We start from the raw sequence: 13,249 nt of genomic DNA, 5'->3' as shown, positions 1-13,249 counted from the left end.
TTTGGATTGCTTTTACAGATCTTAAAGTCTCTTTTTCTTTTTCTCCTTCTCCTTTCTTTGCCCAGCCAAAGTGACTTGTTCCTCAAGATGGCTTCTTCTTCCTCCAAATCTTCTGGGTATTCAATCCCTTCCACGTAAGCATAAACCGCCATTTCTAAATACTGACACAGAGTATCAAAAACATCCTTCCCTTCTCGCTTTTCCTCTTGAATTTTTGACGTAAAAGTTCCAAATCATCCACAAATGATGTCATTGTGAAGAGAAAAAGTTTTCCCAAACAATCACCCAGATGTTTTTAATCAAAGATAATTTTCAAAAGTAATAAAATCACCAAGCAGTCCAAGTAGATCATTTCTTTAGGCACCTTCTCCTTCCTCAATTTCTCTTTCTGGGGTTAAAATTGGATCACAAAGTTGCATTTAATATATATTTTCAGAAGCCTTGTTAATATTTATATCTCCTTAAAATTCCAGGCATACTCCTCATTTCCAAATTATAGTCCAGCTTTCACTCTCCCTTCCCACTCACAGCATAAAAAAAAAAAATTTTAAAAGTTTTTTTTTTAAGAAAGAAAAAATCATTCAGAAATCCTTATCTCTTCAGTGTTTAATTACCTGGATTTTCAGATTTCTCTTACTGTTCCACAGCTGTCACGTTAGGAAGGAGAGTGAAAAGAAAAAAAAAACTTTCCCTTTAAGAGTTCTATCCATGACTTGTAACTCTCTCTGGAAACAATGTAGCAACTTCTCCAACAGTTCTCCGATCCCGGAGGTTCCTTGCTTAGCAACTTTATCCCGGACCATAGGCAACTCTCACGATTCTCCGATTCTCTTCCTCCTGCACATTCTTATCCGTCTGCAGGTTTCTTTGAGGCGGCCATTGCTGACCGCCGCTCCTCCGCCTAGGGAAAAGGGGTTTAACTGGCTGGGGAGGGGTCTGCGACACCCCCACCCCCTTTCCAGATCCCCCTGTCTTCAGCAGCCCCTACAGGGCAGCTATATCCCCCAAATCCAAGTGGATTGGGGGAACCTAGTCGATGAGCCCGGCAGGGATCGCGCTGGATCGCGGAACCCTGCCGCCGCCGAAGCCTCGCAAACAGGAAGTCCAGTGATCCCCAACCTTTTTGATGCGCGGCCCGGTACCGGCATCAGTTGGATCGTGACCCGGTACCGGCATCAGCTGGGCGCCGCCATCTTTTTGATGAAAAAGTGCTTCCGGTGACCTCACGGAAGCACGTTTTCATCAAAAAAGATGGCGGTGTTAGCGCTTCGATGAGCTTTCCGGGTAGAAATGGCTTTCTACCGGAAAAGCTCACGAGCGCTAGCGCCGCCATCTTTTTGATGAAAACGTGCTTCGGTGAACTTTCTACCCGGAAAAGCTCACGGAAGCACTTTTTCATGAAAAAGATGGTGGCACCCAAGCAAGCCATGCCCGGTGGGAGTTGTTCTGTGGACCGGGACCGGTCCGTGGACCGGTGGTTGGGGACCCCTGCTCTAGAATAGAGCTTTTCAAATTTCTCACACTTGAAACCTTTTCATAAAACTCCCGATGAACAAATGCCAACCATTGTGTTTTTTCATGGGAGAACAACTTCTATTAGAAGTTCTTCTATTAGAAAAATTACTAGGATGGCCCTGACTGCATTTGAATGAATTTTTCACCCCCACCCTTGATCTTTCATGGAACTCCACCAAGTCCTTGAGGATCCCTAGGGCTCTCTGGGATACCATTTGAAAAACCCTGCTCTGGGATATAATGAGATTACTGTACAAGGATTGTCTTGGAAAGATAGTATTTTTGCCCTTGTGATATGTACCTGGGGATCTGTCTTATTCAAGAAGCAGAGGTAGCCTTGGTGGCAAGGAATAAGTATGTTCAGTCTGAACTGCCTTATAAATCATAATTGTTTCTGGGCTAAATACATTTGATTTCAGCTATTCATGTTGCCCTAACTTCATAATTGGATTAATACAAAGCACTTATGGGACTACCTTGAAAATAGTTTGGAAAGTAGATGCAAAATGTTGTCAGAGTTTTAACTAAGTTGCTTAATTTAACTAGCTTAATTACTTAGTTATTAATCATAAGTAAGATCCTGCAATCCTAACACCCATGAATTACAAGCCCCAGTTCACTTTGTTAATAATTCTCTACAAGGAAATCTTTAAAAAATCTTCATACCCTGTAATGCCATCCTTAACTTTGTGTAGTTACTCCTGTAGTGCCCGAGGGACCCTGCCTCCATTATCTTACCACCCACTCAAAGCTGCAATAAGGTGATCACAGAGGTCCCTGTCAGCTAAGGATACACCTGTCAATTTTTGAAGCTCCCTTCTCCATGCACACAGACAAAGTCTATTGCATTTGGCACCAATGACCAAAGTCTTAATCTTTACCTCATCCTTTTTAGATACAATGCCATCAATGTAGCAAAGCAGAACTCTGGCATTAGAAATTAGCAGCAGATTTTAAATGCAAACAGGACATGTTACAAGTAGTCAGTCCTTCCATGAGTGAATAAATATTTGTCCTTAATTGCCCCAACTGCACCTGATTCAGACATAACCAAAGTTATTTTCCCCCATTCATTTTATGACATTTATATTGTTCATAAAATATTTACAGGTTCATAAATACAGGTATAAATGAAGCCTTGGGCTGGTTCTACAAGCATAATAAATTTTGTGCAGATCTGTTCATATAGCACTTTAAAACCAAGGAAAACATTTCCCATAAGAGAGAGCTAATTTTGTCTCCAGGAAACATAACTTAGCTTTAATTTGTAGCCATTTAAACGGGTGACAAATTCTACATATCCATTTTTGGAAAGATCAAAAAAGATGAGAAACAGTACAATAATGATTATCCACTCACTTTCTATGGGATTTTCATAAAACAACAAAGGTCAGTAAATGTCCACGCCTGGACAGATAAGAAACAGTGTTTCCAGTGTTGCTATCACCTCTTCATCTTCTTGTTAAAAGAGAAAAATGGAGCAGTGGCAGCCTGCCTAGTGCAGTCCAGCCACACTACACCACTCTCTTCTTCCTCCAAGCATGATCCTCAAAAGCAACCAGGAGAAAAACAACAGAGATCGTCCACTGTCCTAATTTCATTTGGTAGCCTCTTGAAAAAAAAAAAGAGAGGGGGGCATGACTTTTTTCATTAGTTGAGTACAAGAACCAAAGAAAACATATAAGGTTAAAAAGTAGGTACATCCTGTTGAACTTTTTGACTTTTTCAGTACTGTATACTGTATTTCAACACACACATATTTGCTATTAAGTTCAGTAATATTAATGCATAAAGGGGACATCATGTAACAAATACGATGCACCATTTATATTTTGTATTCAACAATTCACATAAACGCAAAAAAGAGAGCATGGAATAATGAGACAGAGCACGGCACACTCTAGAATCTAAATATGAATTGGCAATATGCTCCAATAAGCAGTCAACATAAATAAGCTGAGAAGTAATAAAAAGGGAGTTTTTTTCTTAATTTCTTTTTAAATCTAGTTTATTAATATATCAAACATAATTATAAAAATTGAAGTAACTGGAAAAAAGGGATACATTTCAGTCTTAAGAAAAAGTATTCAGCGACTGCCATAATCTGGATTTTCTTGATTCCACCTTGAAATTTAATGCAAACAATGAGAAAAAAAATGGAAGTAATATTGAAACTGCATGGATTTATCTAAGCCATGTATTTTGTTAAAACTTTTTGCTGGAAAGATATTTTTTGGGGGGAAGACAGAAGACAGATATTTTGCTTTATTTAGTACCTGTCAACTGTCCAGTTGGTATTTCTGGAAAAAGAAACTCCCGGGACATTTTTTCCCCAAGAGTATTATACTTCATTTAAACAACTACATTGGCACAGAAACAAAACCAGCTCTGGATTTCCTGTGCAAACATGAGCATAGTTATTTTCCCATTTCCCTCTGAGCCACCCACAGTTCATTACATCCTTCAATCACTTCTGTTCATTTTGTTATGAGAAAATAGCTAGCCATGCTCAGAGACTTTGGGCACTTCCAGAGATGCCTCGATTGCCCAGATACCATCCCTCCCATCTTTGCATTTCATCTTTCTTTGTCAAGATGTGAGCGAAGGGGTAACACGAAACAGGAATAAACATATACACACATTATTACTGACAAACCAACTGCTGCTGCGTTCCCTATTGAGGCTGCTGAGGGTACTTCTTGTGAAACTTCTTAAGTAACCTTACTGCCCTAACATCTGGGGCAACCACTCACTCAGTGTCTGCTAATGGGTAGTTTTTCCACAGTACTAGGTATTGTAATTTTCCCTTGTGATATCTGGAATTGAAAATCCTTTTGATCTTATAGTGCTCCTCTCCCTTTACTAGGATGGGAGGAGGCTTGACTGGCCTCAAGCAAGATCCCCAAAAAGGTTTGAGAAACCTGCAATGAAATACCAGACGAACTCGCTTGAGGCTTCTTGGCAATTTCAGCTCCACCGTCATTGGATTTGTGATCCAGACGATGTGGAAAGGTCCCGTGTATTTGAGACCCAACTTTTTGCAAGGCTGCCTCAGCTTTAGGTATTTGGTGGACAAATAGACCTTATCTGCCACTCTAAACTCTCGCTGGGATCTCTCTTCCTAACTGCTTGCCTTTTTTGAACTTTCCTAGCCTTATTCAGTGCCTCACACATATGTCTTTTAACAATCAGCTAATGACACTGAAGATGGAGCTTCCTGTAGGCACAAACTCAGTCCCTGTAGCCACCTTGAAAGGAGTAAAACCTGTGCTGCTGTACACCGAGTTGCTATATGCTACCTCTGTGAAAAGCAGTTCAGCCCAGTAAGTCTTCTGGGTCGCTCTACTAATGAGTTGGCTCTTTCAGTTGTCCCATTGGTGGATGATAGGGGGAGCTAAGTCCCTGGGAGGATCTTATCATTTTCAAGAATTCCTGCCAAAACGTTGCATGGAATTGTACTCCCAGTCCAAGATAATGCACTTCGGGACCCATGCATTAGGTAGATGTGTTACACAAACATCTTGGCGAGGAAGGAAGGAATCTTCAGACTCACCACAAAGTGTGTTTGCTTCAAAAATAGCTCAGTGACAATCCAAATTACTATGTTTAACAGAATAAGAGTTGGAAGGGACCTTAGAGGTCTTCTAGTCCAACCCCCTGCTCAAGGAGGAAACCCTATACCATTCAGAAAAATGGCTGTCCAATCTCTTCTTAAAAACTTCCAGTGATGGAGAAAGTCATTCCACTGATGACTTCAGGAAATTTCTTCTTAGTTCTAGGTTACTTCTCTCCTTGATTAGTTTCCATCCATTGCTACTTGTCCTATGTTCAGATGCTTTAGAATCTGCTATTTTGTGCTGTTCAATTCCAGACTCAATTCCATTTTTTGGACAGCTGCTTTTTAAACTTTGTTTCATCTGACAACATTATCATGCTTGAAACATATGAATGCTAGTATAATTTATTCTGAATTAAGATTTTCAATTAGCACTTCCATGAACTTTTAAGGAATAATACCTGAGTCCCTTTCCACCCCATCCTGAGAGATGCAATACCCCAGGGGATCTAGGCTGCTCTTGTGGAAGTCGCATTTAAATAACTTCATGTACAACTGGGCTTTACACAACTCCTCAAGTACTGCCCTCAGCAGCTTCACATGCTCTTTCATGGTGATATACATTAGAATGTCAATCAAGTATACCAGCACCCCTTTGCACAGGTGTTCATGCAGAACCTAGTTTATTAACTGCACAAATACTGCTGGTGCTGTTTGCAACCCAAATGGTATTATTCAAAATTAGTAGCAACTCAGAGGCAATTAAATGCAGTTTTCCATTCATCTCATCCTTTAATCCTCACCTGGTAATAGGCTTCCCTCAAAACTAATTTGATGAAAATCTTCCCCTTGGATAGCTAACCAAGCATGTCCCTCATGAGGGGAAGAGGATGCATATTCTCTAGGCAGATACAATTCAATCCAGGTAATCCACACACAGCCCAAGAGACCTGTCTATCTTCTCTTTGAAAAGCACAGGGGGAACCATCCTTGAGTTCGCTGCCTGGATAAATCCCCTGGCTAAGTTCTTGTCTATAAACCCCTGAAGTTCCTCCATCTCCTTCGGTGTCATTGAATACATCTTCAGCTTATGTAATGTTGTCCCTGGCAAGATCTCAATATTACAGTCTGTCAGGCGATGGAGCGGCAGCACATCTGACTCCCTTTCTCTGAACATCTCTACTTGGTCATGGTATTCATTCAGAATGAGCAGCTCTAACTCCTCACTTCCCTTTAGTGTATTTGCTGACTCTGCTTTTACTTTGCTAATTGCAGGCTTGTGATTGGCGTGGGGTGCTTTTGCTGGCCCCTGCCGGCTAACTGCTTTCTTCCTCATTCCTCAGCCACTTGTTGCTGTCCCAGTCTATGACTGATTCCACTTCTTCAACCAGGCTAGTCCTAGGAACATGGTCTTGGTCATTTCAGGAGCCACAATAAAATGGATAGGCTCTGCATGAGTCCTGGCCCTGAAACTCACCGGCTCTGTTAGGCAAGTTGCTGGTGCTCCTCCCTTATGGGAATCATCATATGGGATTTTCCATATGGGAGAATCTCATGGAATGCCTCAACTTTCTCAGTCTCAGTCCTAGTTTCTTCACTTGCCTGAAGGCTGATTAGGCACTGAGTGCACCCCAAGTCCAACAAGGCCGTGAAGACACCCATCACTCCCAAGCAGGGCACTTGAATGTCCACCCAGGTCATTATAGGGATGATGGTGCCACATACCATTGGGTCATCTTTATTTATTTATTTTATTTATTTGATTTGCCAATTGTTTACAAGATAATAAGTATAAGTGTATACATAATTGTGAATACATGAAATGGGTACATATAAGAAAAATAAAAGAAGAATAAGATAAACAATCACGTTGGTGGCTATGCACTTCCCTTTCACTGTTGCTCATGTAGAAGACCAACAATTTTAAGTACTTAATTTTGTCAGACGATGATGAACAATTTTATTGTTCACATTACTGAATAATTGGGAGTTGGAACTGGTAGATTATCTGTAGCAAATCACCCATTCATGCACCAGTTCTTGATATTTCTTCTAGGTCAAGAGTTTAATTTGGCTCTTCCATAGTGTGCCAGAGGCCATGCTAAAAAAATGAATGGACATTAAATCTGATTCAATTTACTATTAAAATTAATTATAATTTAATATAGGGAGTATGATAAATAATCCCTTTGCCATGTATTTAATAATTTCCTGTTTCCTAAAAGTTGTTAATATAGTCTAATGGCAACTTTTAGAGATCTTAGTAGGGGGAGAAGAGACACCTAAGACTTTCAAGGGTTTGATGGAGTCAGTTCCTAAGTTGTGCACCTCTAATCTAGGACAAGAGTAGACAACTGCTAGTGTCCAGAATTTTGTAATATAACTCTCTGTGTATCATAACAAATAATCAGGACTTATAGGAACTGCAGTTAAAAACATTTGTGTGGTCACCAAGTACGTGCAATACCCACATGCAACATTTTAAAAATGTTAAAGAACAGAATTAAAGAATAACAGAGTTGGAAGGGACCTTGGAGGTCTTCTAGTCAATCCCCTACTCAAGCAAGAGACTTTATACCATGTCAGACAGCTGGCTCTCCAGTCTCTTCTCAAAACAATTACTGTATAAAGTGATGCATTTCCCCCATCTTTTCCTATGTTCCCCATGGATACCGGGCTCCATGACCAACGTGCTCACCCAAATTTTATAAATTTTTATTCAAAGGTCAATAATGTTTGCCAGGTCTCAAGTGCAGTCAAGACCACTGTATATCTCAGGCTGCAAAACTCCCAATGATCACCAGGTGGCATCAAAGATATAAGGTATAAAGCTCAAACTCCTTGCCACCTAATGATTGTTCAGATTACTGCAGCCCAGATTTAGCAGCTCTATATTGTCCTCAGAGATGATCCTTCCCACTTTTCCAGCAACCATTCCACGCAAAACAAAGGGCTCAAGTACATACCTCCCACAGCTTTGATCCCATGATGAAAAACTATAGGACAACTTATTAGTATCTAGGAGCTTCAACTTTTGATCACTCTATGAATAATTGAGATCACAGTGGTGATAAAGAAATAAGATCTTTCCCCCCCCAACAATTGCACTCAACCATGGTTTGTTTAACCATAATTTGCTAAATAAATGCCAATTGGTAAGGCTCATACATCATGCTAATCCATAAAATATGTTTAACAAGCCATAGTGATTGAGTTCACTAGTAAGCAAAAGCCAAACACACACTATGGCTTGCTTTATTGCTAACACTGCAACATTCTATAAGGATCTCTTGTTCCCTTTATTTTTCCATATGAAATCTGTCGATCCCTATCTCAGACAGGTATTACAAGGTTGTTTTTTTTCCAACGAGCTCTGTTGGGAGTTGGGATTACATTTTCAAACTTTTTCATGTACATCTGCATTTGTTCTCATAAATTCTGCAACTCAGTAAATATTTATTCCAATCTGTATTCGCTCATCATTATATTGCTGCTGAATTACAGTTATTTTAATGAAGAACTAGTACACCCAGAGAACTAATCATCAGCTGGAGGATCATCAGATGGAAGGTATATTCACTTATACTTATTTATTTAACATATGATCCTGTGTTTTTTAATCCAAGCTGCTTTCAGAATTGTTTGATTTCAATAACACAACTTCCTCATGGACTTCCATACCATCCTATGTGCACAGTGATGACCCATGCTTTCTTTGTAATATAATTCTCATTTATATCTATTCAGCACTCATTATTCAAGTTGCTATGAGTTAATTTAATCATAAGATGTGCTTTAACAATGACATTGTAAGAAATGAATGTTAGTTTTTTTCAAAGTTTTCTAAATCCTTGAACATTTCAAAAATCATATTCTAAACTCAGATTATTTTCATTTTGTTATTTAAAGCAGGGGTCGCCAACTTTTTGGACCTCAGGGACCATCAAATTCATAATTTTAAATCCCAGAGACCACTAACTGGTTCTGTGGGCGTGGCCTAATTTGTGGGTGTGGCTTGGTGGTGGTCATGTGACTGGCTGGGCAAGGCTTGTATGTAAATATTATAAATATTTATATAAATATTGATTTTTTTTATAAAAAAAGAGCAACTTTTACCCAAAATCAAGCAAAGCAGGCAGGCTGATTGAGTTGCTCACAGAATCACAGATTCATTCAGAGATCTATCTATCTGCCATCGGCTAACTCAGTCTGTCACATAAAATTTGCTTGCAAGCAAACTCACAAAATTAACTCATAACACACCATGTATGTAAATATTGAATTTTTTATAAAAAAAAGAGCAACTTTTACCCAAAATCAGGCAAAGCAGGCAGGCAGATTATGTCACATAAAATTTGCTTGCCGTGAGTCTGCACTGAATAATAGAAACTTCAGTCCTCTCTTTTTGATAGGAGGACCACAGAATGATAAGCCATCTTCATTAGAGGAAAATTATTCCTCTGCTGAGCATTGCTAAGGAGATGCCGCACTCAAGAAAAGCATATATGGAAAGATCAAAGGCCTTGGTGGTCCCACCACCCTACTGTATTCCAGATCTATCAGGATTCCAAATCTAAGGAAAAAATGCTCATGCTCAGACAGTTAGAGATTTAATGCCTTGCTCTCAGCACATCAGATTAGTCTGTACTGAAGAAGAAGAAAAAACTCTGGATCATGACTCTTATGAAAAAAAATGAAGTGGCCATTCAATCACCTTGCACCTTAAACTGTATCCAAGTAATTACAGATGCCTGCAAATCTTGATCAGTTTGAGTGATTATATGTAGGGGATCTGATCTAGAATATATTTTCAAAATACTTATCTATTTTAGTACATTTTTACTGACTTGTGATATAACAATAATGTGTTTTCTCCAAAAGTATTTATCTTGTTTTCTCTGTCATCTTTCTGCAGAGTAAGAATAAAAAGGCATTTCAAAATACAAATGACAGAAATGAAATATAGTTTATTTACAAAATCTGACCATTTTTTACTCTATACTTCCCCCCCACCAATTCAATCTAATCTTGTTACCTTTTTGTGATTAGTAAGCTTCTCCCAAAATAATCTTGAAGAGGTTTCCTGTGAATCAGAGTATTGTGTTCTTCTGAATTGAGGGGGGGATATGAAATAAAAAAATATTCATTTAAAACTAACAAAATGCTCTGATCAATAAAGAGGAAATAATAAAGTAAAAAACAGTATATTTTAAAGTTGCATCACTAATCAGCTAACAAATATAGCACAGATATTTGTCTGAAGGCTAAAAGACAAAGCTGATTCTTTAGTGAGAAATTATACCTGGTATATTTAGTAGATTATAATTGTCAGTACAGTACCACCATCAACTGGAGAAAAGAAGAAAAGCAGAGAAATCAATCTGAAGAATTAGCTCATATCTAGTAGTTTATCCTTTACCAAATAGGCATAACTTCTAGGAATTCACAATTCTTTTCTGTTTCAGTTAGACATACAAAAACTTTAATACAAATTAATCAGGTTATTTCAATTAGTGATTCTAAATTCTAACTGCAACTTGTTAAAAATGAGTTATTAATTCACAGGAATGATGTGTTGAATTTTAATATTTTTATTTGACATTGCCAAAATCTTGTTGTCTAATCTTGACAGTTGATATATTAAAACATAAAAATTTCTCCAGTTCTTTCTCTTTTATTCTGCTGTTTCCAGGTATTGCAACATCCCCTATCCAGATTCTTTGTCTGATGTGCATGTTCAAAATATATTGTATTCCGTCTTATATGTGGCATTGTAATACTGTCATCTAAGAACTCCAAAATAGCAAAAAAAAAAAAAAAAAAAGCTTCCCCAATATTCCTCAAGAATAACTGAGTTAATCAAGTAATTATTTACTTGTAAATTTGTGGTAATATGTTGTTCAAGTAAAGGGAAAGATACTTGCCTTACAGAAATACATTCCAATCAATGAAGAAGTAATTAGCTTATTTTAATTGTGATGCTTCTGACACAACTTTCTTATCAACAATTGTTAAGTCTGGGGTGTGAGATGGCAAGTACTTGTTTGGTTAAATTCTAAAGTCCCAGAGCACATTATTTAAGACCAATCAACTATTCCAGCTATGTATCTAATGACTGAAATTGACCAGTTGTTATTTGCCTTAATGATATTTCTATCACTAGTTTGGACTTTAAGATCTTCTTCATCTCATAATGTATTCATTTCTAAACTTTCTCTTGACTTCCGGGTGCTTGATGTTGCCACTCTGAAGGATATCCAGGTATCTCCAGTAATTTTCTTCATTTTTATTCCTCCAGTTTTCACCATTTTTCTCCTGTTGATTGTAAGGATAAAGCTGACACATTTGTGAAGTCCAAACTCTACTGCAGCATCTTGGCACTATATATGGACAGTGCTGAGCAGCAATTCTGTTTCAGATGGTGCTTTTCAATACAATTACAAATCATCCATGTAAAGGAGGCAGGAGAACCTGGCAGATGTTTCTAATGCTTGATAGGCATGGCCTGCCTTGTTCAGGATTGTTGATAGAAGAATCAATACATTGGCAAACAGTAGTGGTTATAATGAGTCTTCTTAAAATATTCCTTTCTTTGATATTAACCTCCCCAGTCTATTAGCCAGCAACTGTGTCTTCTGTTGTGCCACTGATCTTTGCACAAAGCTTCTTCTATCAATTGTCTATTCGGTGATCCCCCAAGTTCTTGCTTGCAGGCAAATAATAGATCTTATAGATCTTCCCATGCAACACTGTTGCTATTTTGTCTTGCCATTGTTTGTAATCAGTATATGCCATCTTCTTACAGCAGCTATTTCTTCACCTTCTTTGCAAAGATGGCATTTTCTGCCTGTTGCTATCTTCCCAATTCTCGCATTGTATGCATTTGTCCTTAAGACTTGGTCTTGATTAGCTCCTCTGTCTCTTTCTTCAATTTTCTTGCACCTAACCATTGCCAAGTCTTGGGAAGAGCCATGGTGACATAGTGGTTAGAATGCAATATTGCAAGCTCGCTCTACCCACTGGCAGCAGTTCAATCCTGATGAGCTCAAGGTTGACTCAGCCTTCCATCCTTCTGAGGTCAGTAAAATGAAGATCCAGATTGTTGGGGGCAATATGCTGACTGTGTAAACCATTTAGAGAGGGTTGTAAAAGCACTGTGAAGCAGAATATAAGTCTAAGTGCTATTGCTGTTGTTGAAGATAACAACAGCAAATTGTTGTTATCTATTTTATCTATTTTCCCTGCTAATTTTTTAAAATATACTTAATATTTTAATACCTTGCCTTGCTATGTCTGGTTTTATTCTTCATTTGTTTTTTCTTGTAGGCTAATTTGGTCTGTCCAGTTCTCAATAAGGCTTCCTGGTATACTAGCTTCAGTGCATCTTTTTCACTGTCCTTCAGAAATTCTTCCAATGCCCTTTCTTCTTCTTCAACTGTCTGGTGTATTTGTAATGTCCACCTATTTTCCTTGGTAAGTAGTCCATCAACTTCCCTGTGTAGATGAAGGACATGATTCTTTGTCATTATTTTTCTGGTCTATTATTTTATACACATAAATGTGAAATCACAACTGTTAGTTATTTAGTTGGTATTGGCCTTTATATGCCTCAAGTTCTTTCCAAGAACCTGGGATATTGTAATGTGTCAGTGCAATATAAGTGCAGATTTAAGCAGAATGGTCTTTTGTAATTGACAGATGGAAATTTTGTCCATTACAGATTTTCTACTAAGTGCAGTCCAAGATTTGTTGGCCATTCGTTTGTTCATTCATTCATTGAATTTCTATAGCCACCCAACTCAGCCAAGTGACTCTGGGTGGCTTACAATTCTAAAATTATAAAACAATTAAAACAAATTTAAAAACATTAAAACAATAAAACATCCACAAAATAAATAAGTATAAATAGTAACTATGATGATTAATCAACTAATAGTAAAGCCATGCACATATTCTGAGCTCCATGTCTGGGAACATAGCCAAGTTTTTAAAGCTTTGCAAAAAGCCACCAAGGGTTGGGGCCATTGTAATCTTCAAGGGAAAAATATACCATAAAGCAGGGACTATAGCAGAAAAGGGGCATTTTCTAATTCCCACCTATCAACATTGTTTAAGCTCTGCAGCATGCCGAATCAGATTGGATGGGTAGAAACTGAAAAAAGATGGTCCTTCAGATAC

Source organism: Notechis scutatus, chromosome 1 (assembly GCF_049901735.1).
Source record: "Notechis scutatus isolate UNSWTSFEM ecotype Mainland chromosome 1, rNotScu1.2, whole genome shotgun sequence".
Lineage (NCBI taxonomy): Eukaryota > Metazoa > Chordata > Lepidosauria > Squamata > Elapidae > Notechis > Notechis scutatus.
This window is presented reverse-complemented; position numbering follows the sequence as displayed.